Below are 16,045 nucleotides of genomic sequence, written 5' to 3' on the forward strand. Positions count from 1 at the left end.
TATCTTACTCATGGGGATGATCTGTTTAAAGCAGCTATTAAAGTGCAAAACAATTTTAATAAGTCCAACTTTGGCTAGCAGAGCAGTTTCACCAAGGCAACGTAAAAAAGTTTTGCTCAAATTGATGGAGAGTTTCCTTGAATAGAAACCTGGCGGTGTTGTATTTCTTCCAGCCTACATCACTGTACTTATTTTGGCTATGAAAAATAAAGCCTTTCTTTTTGGAGTTTGAAGGTTTCTGGAGGACACCCTGCCTTATGGATTTATTATGTTGTGACCAAATATCTAGTGATTTTATTTTTTTTATTTTTTAGTGTAAGTAAAGTTTTGAAAACCCCAGAGGTAGTCATAATATTTTATGGATTAGGCATTTGCAGATGCTGTCTATTTGTGTGTAATCCCTGTTTCCTGTCAGAATTTTCACAGATTATGATGAAAGCATAAGTTACTTGATATTGTTTTACTGATGGTGAGTCTGTTGCAAGGTGATGCCGTTTGCAAATCTGAGGTGCCTTAAACCACAGATATATAAAGAAACATTAAAGGATGCATTAGTATCTATACTCTACAGAGGTGCTGATGCATAGCTACAGGTGCCTTTTGGACATTCTCAGGAAAAGTGCTTGGACTTCAGAAGTGTTCATCAGAAAACACTCAGTGAACAGTCTAACTTTATACTCTCTAAGCTGTTGATAATTTTTAGTGGTGAGCCAGAGATAATTGTGTTTTATTCTTCGCAAAAGATGTTTCCTCATTTGAAATGAGGAAATGAATGAATTTTATGGCTTCTCGCTTTCTAAAGCTACCTTCTAATTTATATATATCCACCATAATTCTCATATGCTTAGGTTCAACATCTTTGCCAAATCGCGTTTACTCTTACACATACAAATCCTGTAGCCTATTTTTGCAGGTACTAAGTAGTTTGCCATACTGTTTGGCTATGTTTTAGGGAGGAAGTCTTTATTTCCTATAAACGTTGAGAATCTTTCAATCATTATATAAATCTGGAGATCTGTATGTAATGTGGAAAAAGAGTGACACATCTTCTATCAGTTTCTACAGACGTGAAATACAATTTATAATGTGAGACGATGGAAGTTCAAACTGTATTGAAAGTACATTATGTTGTCTTATGAGTCTCTAGGATGTTACATGTGGTTTCCATTCTTTTATCTTCCATGGTTTTTGGACCTTCTGCTGGATATTTCAAGGTTACTGACTGTATAACATTTTCTTAAGTTGTTCATCAGGAATTTCTGGAAAATGATTGCTTCCATTCTCTGCTTTATGTTAAAACACTCTGTAAAGAAAGAAAGAAAAATGTTTTCTTAATGTAAGTTGTATTTCAGGAATCTTTTGTGCTCATTGAGCAGAGTTTTCAGAAAAAAAAGCACTGCATGTCTACTTGCCCAAATGAATGGAGAGACAAAGTGTGCATATAAACGTAAAACCATAATATTACGTCAGCATTTTCTCAAGCAGAAAATGAATTCAACTGCTGACTCTGAGGTTAGTCTTGTGGTTCTCTCTGGCCTATGAAGCAGCACCTTGACATGTTTCAGAGATCTTTGGAAACTACTACTTCTGAAACTCTTCTAAGTTTATTTGTTTCTAACGCTTCAAAATTTGGCAGTCATAACAACAGGTAAAGAATGCAAGAGTGTAAACCAAATCCTGTCTTGGAATGTAAATAACAACGTTGATCTGAATCATATGAAAAACCCTGAAAAAATGAGCAGAAGTCTCAGAAATCAGAATCTCTTTGTCGTATTGTCCTTGCTCTTCTCCAAGTAGTAAGACTGCAAAAAATGAGCCTTCTCCGCAGCCCTCACTGGAGCATGTTGCAGGAATCTGTTCTTGATGTCAAAGGCACGTCTTGTGGTGTATGATGGAACCATTCCCAGGATGGTGACGTTCAGTCCTGATCACGTGCATTGCAGCTAGACCAGTACCAAGGACTCTTCAACTTCTTTCAACACAGAGAAATCTTGCAAGGAGAGAAGCAAAGCTTTCTGAATTGCAGGCTGTCATTTTAAAGGGGTTCTGCAATTGCTATCCAGTTGCTCTGTGAGACCTTGCTGGAGTTTTCCTGACAAATGATATCAGGGATTGCACGAGTTTGCAGAAGTATCAAGACATTTAGACTGCAGAAATGCATGCGATGGTAGCAGATATTACATTTGTTACAGACCATTGTAATAGAGCATTTATCAACCCGTTGCACATCAGTTTCAGATTATTTCGCCATGCAAGTCTTGAGAGGAAGCAAGCCATTGCTACATTTCTTACAAGGATTTGATTATTATCTGTAGGCTTGATTCTTTGTGTGGTCAAATTTTTGACTTGGAAATGAATATTTTTAGTGCTAGATTTAATGCATTATTTTACTAGTAGGAATAAAGTGCTTTTGTTTACTTCCTTTTCTAACTGTAGAACATTCCTCCTACAAACTGCCAGACAAGATTATTTCAGAATCATTGAGGTTGGAAAAGAACCTCTAAGACCAAATCCAACCATCAATCTATTACCACCATGTCCATATAAACAAGTATATATGTTTAACTACATACAATGAAGCCTTTCATATAGATAAATTTTCATTCCTCACCTTTGTCCACCTTCAAAATCCGAGGGAAAAGCAGACATTTGTCTCCTTTAGCCTTTATGGCTCCCTAAAAATCTTCCTTTGGTCTATATTTTTTCTATGCTTTCTCTCAAGTATCTTCATGTTCCACTTTGAATGTTCCTGAAGATTATTTTACAGTACTTCTGTAGCTTTGTAAAGTTAGCATTCCTGGTGGGTACAAGTTTTGGACTTTGGTGGTGGTAGATTGTAACTAGAAAAGAGGAGTGACCTAGGGGCAGTTAATTAGAATGATTTACAAAAGAACTCCATCTGCCAGTAAGGCTAATTATCAGCTTGCAACTGAGACACTGCACTCACATTATGTCCTTTTTTGGATTGAGAAGATAGGTGTTTGCACTTTAAGCATTAATGGCTACCGCTGCAAAAGACAGGCCATTTGCTGAGTGAATTCTTGTGTGAGTGCGAACTAGAGAAACTGTTTGCAATGCTAATATTTACAGTAACGAGCTCATTGATAAAGAGCAGAACAGAATGGAATTGGAATGCATTTGGGCAGGAAACTGATCAGTAGTAGATGAAAGTTTTGAGAGAGAAGAGGAGTGAATTTGAGTGAATATAAAATGTTTTGTGAAGTATCTAATCCTTTTCCTCTAAGGTTTGTTAGGTCTGTAACGTTTCCAGTAATGGCACAGCAGAGTTGATTATAGAGAGTAGCAGCACTGTCAAAATAAGCAAAGCTATGATGTTTGGGAGATGTTTGTAAAGGTTTTGAGTTGTACCTTTTATTGTTAATGGAATTGTTTTAAAAAGCAAGGGCCTTGCATAGAGAGTAATATAAGGCAGAAGTGGCTTGTGTTAGAGATTAAATTCTTGAAACCATAATTGAATAATACCTAGTGTGCTTTTGAATTTGGGAAACTATCTCTGTCATCTCTGATGGTCGTAGTGATAGAGGAAGACTGAGAAATCTGTTGTCAAGCTTCCTGAATTCTTGATGTTAATCTCTATGGTTCATCATGGAGATTATTTTCAAATACTTTTTCATGATCTCAAATTCATCACAATTTCTGTTACAGATTGAAATTGAAAGTGTCTTTGACAGGAGTTGCTTAAAAAGGACGATTGATTTCTCAATTACTTACCCTTAGTGTTGGAAAAAATCAGCGTTTGCTAAAATCTCTGACATGGCAAAGTTTGTGTAATAGTTTAAGCTTTCATGAATGTTTCATGGCTGGTGGAGGTAGCTGCAGCATGTTGCTTAAAGGACAGGTAAGAGGTGATGGAAAGCAGCTTTAGATTAAGGGATTTTTGTAAGATGTGGGACATATCAAGTGAAATAGGTGAAAAACAAATTCCCCTAATCAGTCTGAAAGATTGTTCAATGTTTCAGAATTTTCCTTGGGCCCTCTTGAGTCTTTGAATCAGGTTTAAGTTGGTTGTCCTGTAAATTGCTGTCTGCATAATATTCTCATTACCTGTTATTGGGTCTTATGTTGTGCAAGTGCCTGTCATGAATATTTCACATTAAGGTGCAGGTCAGCATGCTGTGCAGACAAAAATATGTGTTTGAAATAAAGTATCATACTTCTGGTTCTAAGAAATCATTTCAGTTCCTTTTTAGGATGAGTAATTTTGCTGTGACAGTAGTATGTATTGTCCAGTGTTCTTGAATAATTGCCTTCTTAATCAACTTCTCATTTCAAAACAGTAGGATTTTTCTGTGGCCTGAGCGAATGCCTAAAAGATTAGGATTGCATATATTCTTGCAACTGAATTTTCACACTGGCCTAAAAAATTGGGTGTGTGACCAGTCAGTAATAATATAGTATTGTACATTTTATTCAAATAATGTAGTATTGTAGATTATATTCTTCACATACACGTGTGTGGTTGGGAATGGTAGGGAGTTATCAACATCGTCTCTAGCAAGTATTAACTTTCATTAGTTGTATCTCATTAGCTCTAAGTGTGGATGTTTCTAGTCCAGATTAGGTTCGTGCACATCTGTAGCTAGGATTATCTATTCTGGCATAATGTATCTGCAGACAAGCCCACTGATCCCTTTGCTGCTAGTTTCCTAGTCCAAAACAAAGGAAAAAACAACAGATATTTTTAGGTTGCAGTGCTGGAAGATAAAACTCCTGCAGAAAATTAATGCAAGTGTTTGGTAAACCACAGCCAATTAAATGATACTTTGTTGGTATCTGATGGAGATACCTGCTGTTTGTAGAATATTTCTAGATATTTTAAACTATTACTTACCTGGTAGTGGTACATTTTCCCTGAGGCTTCATTGCATAAAGTTACTCAGGATTTAATTTATTTTGGCTTCTGGTCTTTTTCTGATAGTTTTTGCAATGTAGAAATCATATTTTAATGTAAAATTACTCATTTTTTTTTTTTTATAGAGTTCTGCATACTGGAAAGAATTCATTAGTAGTTGTTTTTTTTTATAGCTCAGGCAGTCAAATAATTAGATAACAGTAATAAAGCAAGAACTTCAGAGAGTATGAACAATAAAAAATGCTAAATATGTTGACAGTACCTGAAACTGTAAGTATTTTAAGTATGCATAATTTTTTGTGAGTTGTGTACTTCTGTCTTATCCATAGTAGTCACTTAGCAAAAGTTGTAACTGGGAGTATTGTCTCTTTTTTTTTTCTTTTTTTTCTTTTTAATTTTCTTCAATGAGTTACCTAATGATATGGAATTCTGAAGGTTTTGGAAGAAAACTTGTCTGTATTCCAACAGTTTCCATTGAAAAGCAGGACTATGAACAAATTCTACTGATGTTAAGAAATCCAGTGATTATATCAGTATTTGATGTCATTGTTATCACAAATGCACTGCGGAGTGTAACCCACAGTGCTGACTCTCAAGAGCTGATGGAGGTTGAAACTAGACTGGAATTCCTCATTTGCCCAGGTTTCATGTGAGAGAAGCCCCAAATACATGAGCTGAAGGAGCAGTGTCATGGTCTGACGGATGCCCCGTCCCTGCAGGTGTTCAAGGCCAGGTTGGATGGGGCCCTGGGCAACCCCAGGTCTGGTATTAAATGTGGAGGTTGGTGGTCCTGCATGTGGCAGGGGGTTGGAGCTTCATGATCCTTGAGGTCCCTTCCAACCATTCTGTGATTCCTCAGGCTAGATGGTCAGGGGACCAGGCTATAAAGCATGCAGTCAAGTAAACCAGCCTTATGACCTATGTGCTGTTCAGGAAAATCAAATGTGGTAGCAATGTTACAACACTTTGTCATGCAGATAACAAAACTGTATCTTCAACAGCTGGAGTGCTTTCTCTAGCTGCTTTGCTATTGGCATCTTTTCTCCTTTCTTCTCCTTCATATAGAACAGTGTAAGGAGATCTGTGTAGGTATCTTCCACAGCGTTGGTAGGATTGTGTGTGTTTCACTGCAAAGATGCTTTGTCAGGAATAAAGAGAATTCTGTATTTTGTTCATAGCTTAAAAGTTCAGTTGAAGACAGCATGAGTTCCACGATACTTTCCTGTTCTTGAAGTAGGATATGTAATTTAAATAACAGTGATGAATGACCTGGATTTATATGTTGTTATATTCAGATCACAGGTAGTGTTTGTGTAATTGAAATTTCCAGTGCAACACCAAGGACATGCAGTTAACATCTGCACACCCCTTGCACACAGGGGCATTTTTCAGATGTGAAGATTTGTGTTTCTAGTGCTTACACTTGCTACATTGAGATGAAAGGTAGCACATTCAGCTTGTGTGACAGCTTTTCTGGGAACAGAACAGAGGCCGACTCTCTTAAACCATACCATCAAATTCTAATGAGATGTTTTTAATTTCAGTCACTACAGACTGGACTGAACTAAGGATATGGATATGTAAACCTTTGCATCTCCAGGTATTTCTGTGCTATGCAGATTGCTGAGATGCTTAATGCATCTTAAAAATTATTCCTAAATCATAAACCAAGACTTGGGACAAAATACATGGGTAAACTTCTAAATGTGAACTTTCAGATTTGTTTAAATGAAGTTATATTTACACAAAAGTTGCCTGAGTTTCAGAGATAACAATGACCGTTTTTTTCCATTAGAATTTCAACAGAATGCCTGTGTCCTGAACCAGTGGGCTATTGGTCTGAATTCCTGAATTCATTTACACAAGTTTGGAAACCTATCACAGCTCTTTTTTTCTTACGATAAACTTGAATGTAGTGAATATGATGTGTATGTGTCCGTCTAACGTGTCAAATCCTCTTGTGGCTGCTAAATACAGTAGGCAAAACTTGCATAATGGTAGTGTTCAGTAAATAAGCAAGAGAGGCAGACAGTTGAGTTCTTTTCTGTTGCAGCTGGTTTTCTCTGTTTGAAGAATGACAGTGCAATACAGTACAACAGTTCAATGAGAATTATAGTGATTTATTTAGCAAGAACTGCAGTACCTAATATGTAGGTCTTAGTGAAGTCTTATCGTTACCTGTCTTCATGTTCAGTGACATATAGGCCTGTACTGTGTGTTGGGAGAGAGTGTGCTAATGCTGCACAAGTACTTTCCATTTGGAATCTATAAATTGTTCCAGTAATGGAGCTGAAATTTACTCTTGGTTATAAGTTGAGCTTTGGCTTTAATGTAAGTAAAGACTTCGTTAATTTTAAGGCAGTTGTACTGTAAATGTGTGTGTGAATTGAAGATCTTGCTTAGACGATGTCATTCAGAGGTAAAGTGGACACAGATGTTCTTTCTTGTCCTTCATGATTACAATCTAAAGGAATGGCTTCACAAACCCAAACTGGGGAGGTGATTTCTCATGAGCAGTGTGACCTGTGGAAGGCCTGACCTGTCAGGTGCTTGTTCTACGTGTGGCTGCTCTTTAATCTGAAGCAGAATTCCCAGAATCACAGAATGGCCAGGGTTGGAAGGGACCTCAAGAATCATGAATCCCCCTGCCACATGCAGGGCCACCAACCTCCCCATTTAATACCAGCCTAGGCTGCCGAGGGCCCCATCCAGCCTGGCCTTGAACACCTCCAGGGATGGACGGGGCATCCACAGCCTCTCTGGGCAGCTGTTCCAGCACCTCACCACTCTCTCTGGAAAGAACTTCCCCCTGACATCCAACCTAAATCCTCCCTCCCTCAACTTAAAATTTAATGCCCAGTGGTATGAAATATACTCTGTCTTACATTTATTTGCTGCATACCTTCGCTTGATGGACGTTTTCTTTCCTGAGTGTCACTGATGTAAACATGGCAACGTTAAGTGCAAATTTTCAAAGATTACATGCAGCCCAGCTGCCACTAAAATCTGTAGGAGACACTCAGTGAACTCCTCTCGAGGTTTCTGGAAAAACAGAGAACAAAATGACCTACTCTGACTTTTTGTACTGTGGTAAATAGATTTTTATTTGTGTGACAGTGCCTAAATAGATTATGCTCTCAATAAAATTCCACGCCAGCAAATAGTCCATGCAGACTTGAAGCAGGATTTGGATTATTGCTCAGCAAATGCACATTTGAAATACAATAGCTTGAACTTACGTTTACATTAATTATGGCACGAGCATAAATTCCTCTGGGCACTTTTATTCTTCATGTACTATGTTGTCTGCTAGACTTTATTGTCTGTGTTGTGTATTGAGAGATGAAAATCAATCTCGGTAATGACTGCTAAGATTTGAGTAAAAGGACCATCATTTTCTCAGGAAAAAAAAAATATAGGTTTTATTCTGCATTTAATTTATTGTTTTTATTATCTACCGTCTTTTATTGTAGGCTGTTTGCTATTTATGCTGAAAAACTCAGTGTACATAGGAGGCAAAATCATGCTGTTGGCAAATGAAGAAATCAGTAAATTATTGTAAAATATCAAAATAATGTCATCCTAGAGATGAAAAAGAGTGTTTCTCTTTTTCAGAATCACAAAGAGTAAGCAGCAAATAAAAATGGAAGAGATGCTTCTCGCCTCTTTTTCCGCGTTTAATCAGTGGATTAGGTCTACTTTTGGTAACTTGCAGCTCTCTTAAGGTTACTAGAGGAAATCCTGAGCTTACTGAAGAAAAGTCATAGGAATTAGAACTTCATCCTTCGCTTTTGACTGGAACTTTGCATGTATCTTTTTGTAGCGCTGCGGTTGGTTAAGAAGTGAAGGGTGGTTTTCAGTAGAGGTTATCTTTTCAAGGTTGTGCTGAGAGCCCCTGCTGTATGTTCTAGTCTTTCCCAGCTAACTACTGGCCTTATATGATGATCCTCGCTGAAGACTTTGTGGACACTTCTAAGTGTTTAAAGCAAGACATTAAGTTGCAGAGAGGTTTCCTATTAAGGAAAAGTGATGTAATGTTCGTGGAGCACAGCCAACCTCTCTCCGCTCGTTTTATTTATATTAGCCACATACCAGAGAAAATGCCCCATAAAACATGAGTGCTCCTGCTATATTTAGCCAAGCTAATTTACTAATACCAGGATATTATGTTTATATGCAATGGAAATAATTATAAAAAGATTTGGGGGCATCTTAGTGAAATAAAACAGGTTGGACTTTGAAAAAGTAAATACCAAGTTTGTTCCTGGTGCATTGAGAGACCAGGGTCTCCTATAGCACTTATATTTGCAATATGCATATTCCTGTGCTGGAAAACATTGTTTAACGATCAGCAACACAGTACAATCCAAATGTTTAAAGAATTCCAAGTACAACCAAGTAATTAAAGTTGATCTTTTTATTCTCAGCAGTGCAGATACCCTCACGTTTACGCCATGTGACTGATGGCAATCTGGATGTACACATTTCATTCTGAAATATCTGCATTCATCTCCATGTGGTATACAGTGCAATGTGGTGCCATTTTAGTGATGTTTAAAATCAATCCAGAATGTCTTGTGTACCTTCTCTGACTTTTCTGTAGGAGCACTTTTTATTATTATTGTTATTAATATTTTTGCCTGGTTTCTATTCAGTTTTTTGTTCTACGACTGATGGTGCTGATAAATAATCACAGAATTTCTTCCTGTCTCTAACAATGTTACTTCATGATGCTTTTGAACAATTTGACCTTTTTATTAATTTTTCTCCTAGTTGTGTGTGATGGTATTGGAACTACAGATCTTTCCTAAATACTAGGTCTGCCTAAAAAAGTATTCCCAATCAAAAGGAGCAGGGAACCTTTATTAGCTGCTGATAACTAAGAGCTGTCATACCAATTATCTAAAGAGTGTATGTGAAAACTTAGAGGGTACTTTTAAGTTAATGAATCGTTAAACTTTGTGATTGCGGAACAGTGTGATGTATCGTGGGATCTGCAGTTGACTCATGAGCTATGAAGTTTTGGGCAAGAGAAAAAAATTGAGTGGTGTTATTTTTTTGCCCCATCGGTGAGGATGTGTTGGATATTTTACGTGTTTTCTACCTCGATGAGATTCTCCTTTCTTCATTTCAAAGCATGTGCTTTATTGGAATAATTTACGAAGATGCTTCTTTAGGAGGGCATTCATGCATTCTGATGTTCAGTGTTTACACACTGATGTGCACTCTGGAGGCTTTATTGATTATCTAGGAGGCTGGACTACTCATTTAAGTGAGATACCAAACATCAGAACCTTCCCCTATGTGTATTCTTTCAACTAGAAGAATTGGAGCAGCATGACAGCAAACTGAAGCACTGCAAGGCCAGAAAAATATCAAATTATTTTTCTTCAAGCCTATAACAAATTGAGTGTAATTCTTGTGCACACATGGAGCTTCTTTTGAAAATTGAAAGCTATTTAAAATATGGAAGATTTTAAAACGATTGCAAGACTCTGCAGCTATTTCCAAGTACAGAGATCTTCTCTCATTCTGAATGATTCATTAGGGAAGTAGCTCATTCTGCTAAATAATCGTGATAAAACTTTGAGCTGATTAAGGGTCAGAAGCGTTTCTTGCAATTATGAAATATGTTAATTGTGCCGGGCCTTTTGCCTTGCAGATTCCATTTATATAAAGTCTCATATTTGAAACAGTAAGAAAAATTTAAACAAAACAAAAAGCCTTGGATCAAGAGATGTCATTTCTAGCATTGGGCTCTTGAGGACCAAGTTCTCCCTTGTGTGGAAGATCAGACATAACTAATGTGTGAAGTATTGTCTGGACTGTGTACAACAAGAATTGTGTACTATCAATTCTTGCTTGACAAAGTTTATTTCCCCGTTTTTTTTAAATGAAGGCCTTGTGGATTAGTTATTATTCAAGTAACTTCAGTATTGATGTTTTGAAATCCACTTGGAAAACTGGAGTCTCTGAAGGTTTATGAAATGACCTAAAAATGTGCTGCTTCAGACAATATTGCCTTTAGGGCGTGAGAATGTAATTACTGTGGTAAGCTGAAGTGCAGAGGCTTGTTAGAGTCTTGGCATGCAGAAGAGGATGACTGTGGGGAACTGAAATTATTTTCCTCTGGACAATACTAAGCAGCCCAATCTTTCTGCAGATCTGGGTGCTCGCTCTCCCTGATACACAGCACAATTCACTAGAGAACTTAGATGTCTTGGCCCTTATTTTGCCTTCTGTGTCAAAAGCTATGTGCAGTAATTAAAAATGCTGCCTGGTGTCTCTGGCTTTTCATCATTCATTGTTTTACAACGATTATTGCATGACACATGAAGTGAGGTGCCACATGAAATCACAGGTCTGACTGTCTTACACTCTTGGTGGTGCTTCTGGAGCTCACAGAGGGGTGGTGGGAAATCGGGGGTAACCCAAGGGAAGAAACAGGGAGACAAGTGAGAAAGTTATAATTGGAAAAAGGAAGATCAGCAAGGAGGAAGAAGTTGAGACAATCCAGCACAATCCCGTGATCCAAGTATTGCTGAGAGGAGCAGGGGGTCATGTGGGATCTCACAGTTGATGCAGGAAGAACATTATGATCCATACTGATGCTAACCTAATGCTGCCAATGCTGAAGTTGTCAGAATTCCTCTGTTTGAAGTAACTTACTCCAAAATTACTGGAGCTTCATGTTTATTAAAGCATAGCCATATAGGATTTTTCTCTGTCTCTGCTTCCTTTGAGGCAAGGTCCAAGCTGTTATGTTTAAAGAGGAAGAGGCTTACATCTGCAGTGTTGACTTCAACATGAAAGATGTTACTGCTTTTACATCTTACTAGTGCCTAATGAAAAACTCATGGAAACAATAATAAAAACTTTAAATAAAATTGATTTATCAGCAGCTTGCAAGTATAATTTAAGTACTCCAGTTAAGTCAAGGAAAAAAATTGTGTGTATGCATATTGCACAGACTTAAAATGTCATGCTACTAACTAATCAAAATAGAAACATTTTTGGCAAGAACAAAGCATAAAATACTGTTGATCAAGGTAAAATAAATTTAGTTTGACTGTAGGAATAGATAAAACACTTTTCTCACCATCCATTTCTGAGTATTCATTTTAACGTAAAAATAAGTGTTTTTAATAAATATGTATATATGTATAAATATAAACTGTAAGTTGGGACCCTCAAGTAGGATGTCTGGGCCAATGTTTCTCTGAGAGTGATCAGTTCTAGTCTTAAGGAGCCGCAAGAGTGATCTAAAGATTGAGTCCATAAATAGGGAATCATCCCTCACAATTGTGAGACAAAATGAGTTTGAACCCCAAAGAACACTTTTTACTGCTGCCATGAAACAAGACTTGTTTGTTACATATTGGAAACTTTTATTGCAGGACAGATTAATTAATTCTGCATAGTGTAAGTATTAAACTATACGCATTGTAGCTAATTGTTAAAGAGATCAGGCATCAATATTCTATAAACTTCTGGGTTTTCTTGAAAAATGCTTAAATGTAGATACGAATTTTCAGCATGTTTGTTTAGCAAGACATGCATTTGACATCCCAGAAGTTGAGACCTAGACAAAATATAAAGCCAGAACCTCTTAAGCTTTAACCACCTTCTGAACTGTATGACTCAGCTAGATACCTCAAGGTGGATTATACAACTGCTGTGTAGGTATATGCTCACATTAGCAATCAGTCTATAGATAAATGTGTTTCCATAAGGTGAAAAGGCTGATGCAGAAAGCATATCTGCTCTATGCGTTTCAGATTCACTGAGTTTGAGCTTTTGTTCCTCCACTTTGGATTGCTCTCATAGACTGAATGCCCTCATAGTGGCTGCAAGCTGTTCAACCAGTTTCATCTGGCAGGAAGTCACTTCATGTTCTTGTGTGACTCGCCCAAAATCCAAACTTCAGAACCAAGTCAGTGGGGACAGGTAGAAGATTGGCTTCAGAAGCACATTTCTGTTCCAAGCTAGAACAGAGATGCAGAGGTGTCCTTGCTGTCCTCTTAGGAGAAGTGTCAGTTTGAATAGCCTTGGAACTGAATCTTCTTTATGAAATGTGTTCTTGCTCTAAAGTACCAAAAAAAAAAAAAAAAAAAAAGTTATTTGTCGTTTATATGTAAAATATTCCTTTTAATCTTTTTGACAGAATGCACTGTACAGCTTGCAGATGGAAAAAAAAGAAATTAAACTTGCACTTGTACGTTTCATGTACTTATCAGGAAGGTGCTATTTAAAATCATGCTTTGCCAACACAAGAACAAATTCAGCTTGAGCATCTGTGTTCAAATGTGTGTTATTTCAAGGTAATGGCTTTACTTTGCAGTGATAGATAAACAGAGTGATCCTGGTCAGGTCTGTTCAGTCTGTTCAGGAGCAAAGGAAGTAGTGAATATTTAAAACTATGGTTTGGCTGCAGTGATGCCTGCGTACTGCAGGTCTTTGCCTTTGCTCAGTCATTCTGCTGCTAGGTGTTCACTTCTTGTTTTGTAACAAGCAATGAGGAAGTTACAGTTAATGTGCGGAGTCCAGTCATGGAATAGGGCTGCAAGTTGACTTTGTCCCTAGGAATTTGTCTAAGAAATCTTAGTTATAATTGAGTTTATCGAGCAAGTGCTATGAATAGTAGTTCAGTATTTTTAGAGGTGCTTTTGTGATATTTTGAGACTCATTGTGATTTTTCTCATTTCTGTTATACATGCAGGAACGTGCCTTTTCAGTAAAAACAAAACCTTACAGCCCTGATAGAGCAGCTCTGTCTACAGAAGAGTGACAATGCCCTGTAGACTGTATTTTATTTTCAGGATTGGTCCATCAATTTGAACTGATATCTATGTCTTAGAAGATTGTTTCTGCTGCAAAACAGGTCACAGAAATATCTATCAGGCAGCTGAAACTGATGCAAGTTGCTGATAAGAAAAGAAACTGATGAACCAAAAAGATTCTATCAATCTACATGAGCAAATCAAGTTAGGTGTACTGCTGTAGCCAGGTCTACAAATTGTTTTCTATCTTCTACAAGCTTTAACTGCAGTAAAGTCCGTCTTGCCACACTGTCAATTGTTTTCCTTTTCCTGTGATACTCTGCTGCTTTTCTGCTGGTGTAGGCTAGAGTTCTCCTTCTTTCTCTATGACTAGTGGCCCACAAAAAATGTGGTGAGCATGAATAGACTGAACACTTGCCAACTCTTTGCAGAAGTGTTTGTGTGCAATGTTGCAATGTGTGCAAGTAGTGAGGACGCTTGAGGTGTTTTTTTATCCTCCTTTCCAATAAAGTGAGTAACTCTCTTAACCAGAGCTTTGTTATTTCAACCTGCCTGTTTGTGGAAGAAAGCTCAGGTCAGTTGTTCGTGCCTGAACCAACAATTGGTTCTGTCTGGAGCCAGGTAGGTAGGTGAGGTGTAGGGAATAGAAATGTGTTGCCAGTACCAGGTGCCAGAAACATAATGGCAGGGAGGCAGTGACTGCTGTTTCTCCAGATCCTGCATGGGATAGGCTTAACCATGCCTTTTTTAAAAGCCATCTAAGAGGGCATCTGGGAGAAATAATTCTCCCGACAGATCTTCAAATGCCTTTGGATTATACCAGTCCCTACTACAGCAGTAACTTTAGATACCCTGGGAAGTCTGCAGCACATAGAGTGACTACACAGTTGTTCATCCTTTTAAGTATCCTTTATAATTTTTTTAATTGTCATAACTTTCATTAAGATTACCAACCTAGATTGCATGACAGAGACATAGAGTCCCTTCCCTGGATCTTGCTTAAGATGTAATTGCATTAGGATTGCACTGATTGAATAAATGACATAAAAGCTGTGAGTAATGTGTTATTCTCATTTTCCAATACTCTTGAGAACCAAACTGATGGATTATTGCTGTCTTCAGCAGTTGTCGTTACTTCCTGGTGCCTGTTGTTACACCTGCTGCCTGGGGTATGTTGGTTAGAGGGTTATGTTTGTGTGTATGGAAGGACTTTAACCAAAATGGTATAAAAGCAGAAATTTGTGGAATAAAAGATAGTCCTGATACCCAAAGGGTGTCATGTTCTCATAGTAGGGGAGTCTCAGAAGCGTATTATTTATTTCATTGAAAACCACACCAGTTTTTATGCTTGGTTTTCTTGGCAGTGTTTTCCTTTCATATGGTGTTTTTTGATTAGAATGTCTCCAGTGAGTTTCAGTAAAATAGAAGACCAATATGTCATCTGATAATATCTGAGATTTATGTGAAGCAGTGACCTGCTCAAATGTCAGGACTTTGTTTCTTTGTGAATGTAAAATGCCAATTAAAAGGTCCTAGAATTTAGGCTCTAAAACCTTTATTTCTTCAAATAGTCTTAAAGCATGGTTTTCATTTTCCCAAAAACACAACTGATAGCAACTCTTTGCTCTAATGGTCGCTACTATTTTATTTATTTATTTATTTGTGGGTTTTGTTTGGTTTTTCTGTTTAATATCATGCTCATTCCTGCCCTGAAAAGTAGTTATTTCAATGTAGAACACCGATTGTCTTTCTATGTAACTCAAGGTATGGATATTTGGCAGATCTTGGCATATCACTATTGAGAGTGTGGAGGGTCAGTCCTAAGCCCACTGTAACTGTTAATAGATGGGCATAAAAATAAGTCAGTTTCTTAACTTTGGTGTCTGATGCGGGATGAAATGTGATGATTGATATCTCATCAATTAAATGTATAAAGTTAAAAAAAAAAAAAAGAAAGAAAAAAGTGCATGGTGGATGTGCTGTGTCAGCACTGAGAAAATCTATAAAAGGTAGTCTTTTTTTTTTCTGTTCACTTTCAGCTTTAGGCTAGTGAAACTTTTTTTGGTCTGTACTTTGGATATATACCAGTAAGCAAAGAATATAACCTTCCATTGGGATGGCACAAGAAGAGGCAGAAGTCTTGCTTGTGTTTTTGCTGGGTAATTCATTCCTGCTTTCCAAGTCATGATTTGGGCCAATTGAGCTGCAAATTGGCATTTGTGTTTGCCTCATTACTGATTTATCTCTTAATAACATAGACTTTCTGCTTCCTTTATCAGTAAACTTTGTTACCTGTCACTTTTCATCTGTTACCTCCATTAGCAATATTCCATGTGCTGGTTTATGTAACAATATTGAATTACCAAGCCAGACAGAATGTTGATTACCAGAC

The 16,045-nt window shown here is 37.4% G+C and overlaps 1 protein-coding gene across 5 annotated transcripts in view; it reads left to right on the top strand.

The window, feature by feature from the left end:
• The window catches only part of PALLD (palladin, cytoskeletal associated protein), a 180,942-nt gene that overhangs the window by 122,119 nt on the left and 42,778 nt on the right, over positions 1-16,045 (top strand). The gene's annotated exons all lie outside the window — the stretch shown is intronic.

Source organism: Meleagris gallopavo, chromosome 4 (assembly GCF_905368555.1).
Source record: "Meleagris gallopavo chromosome 4, MGAL_WU_HG_1.1, whole genome shotgun sequence".
Taxonomy (NCBI): domain Eukaryota; kingdom Metazoa; phylum Chordata; class Aves; order Galliformes; family Phasianidae; genus Meleagris; species Meleagris gallopavo.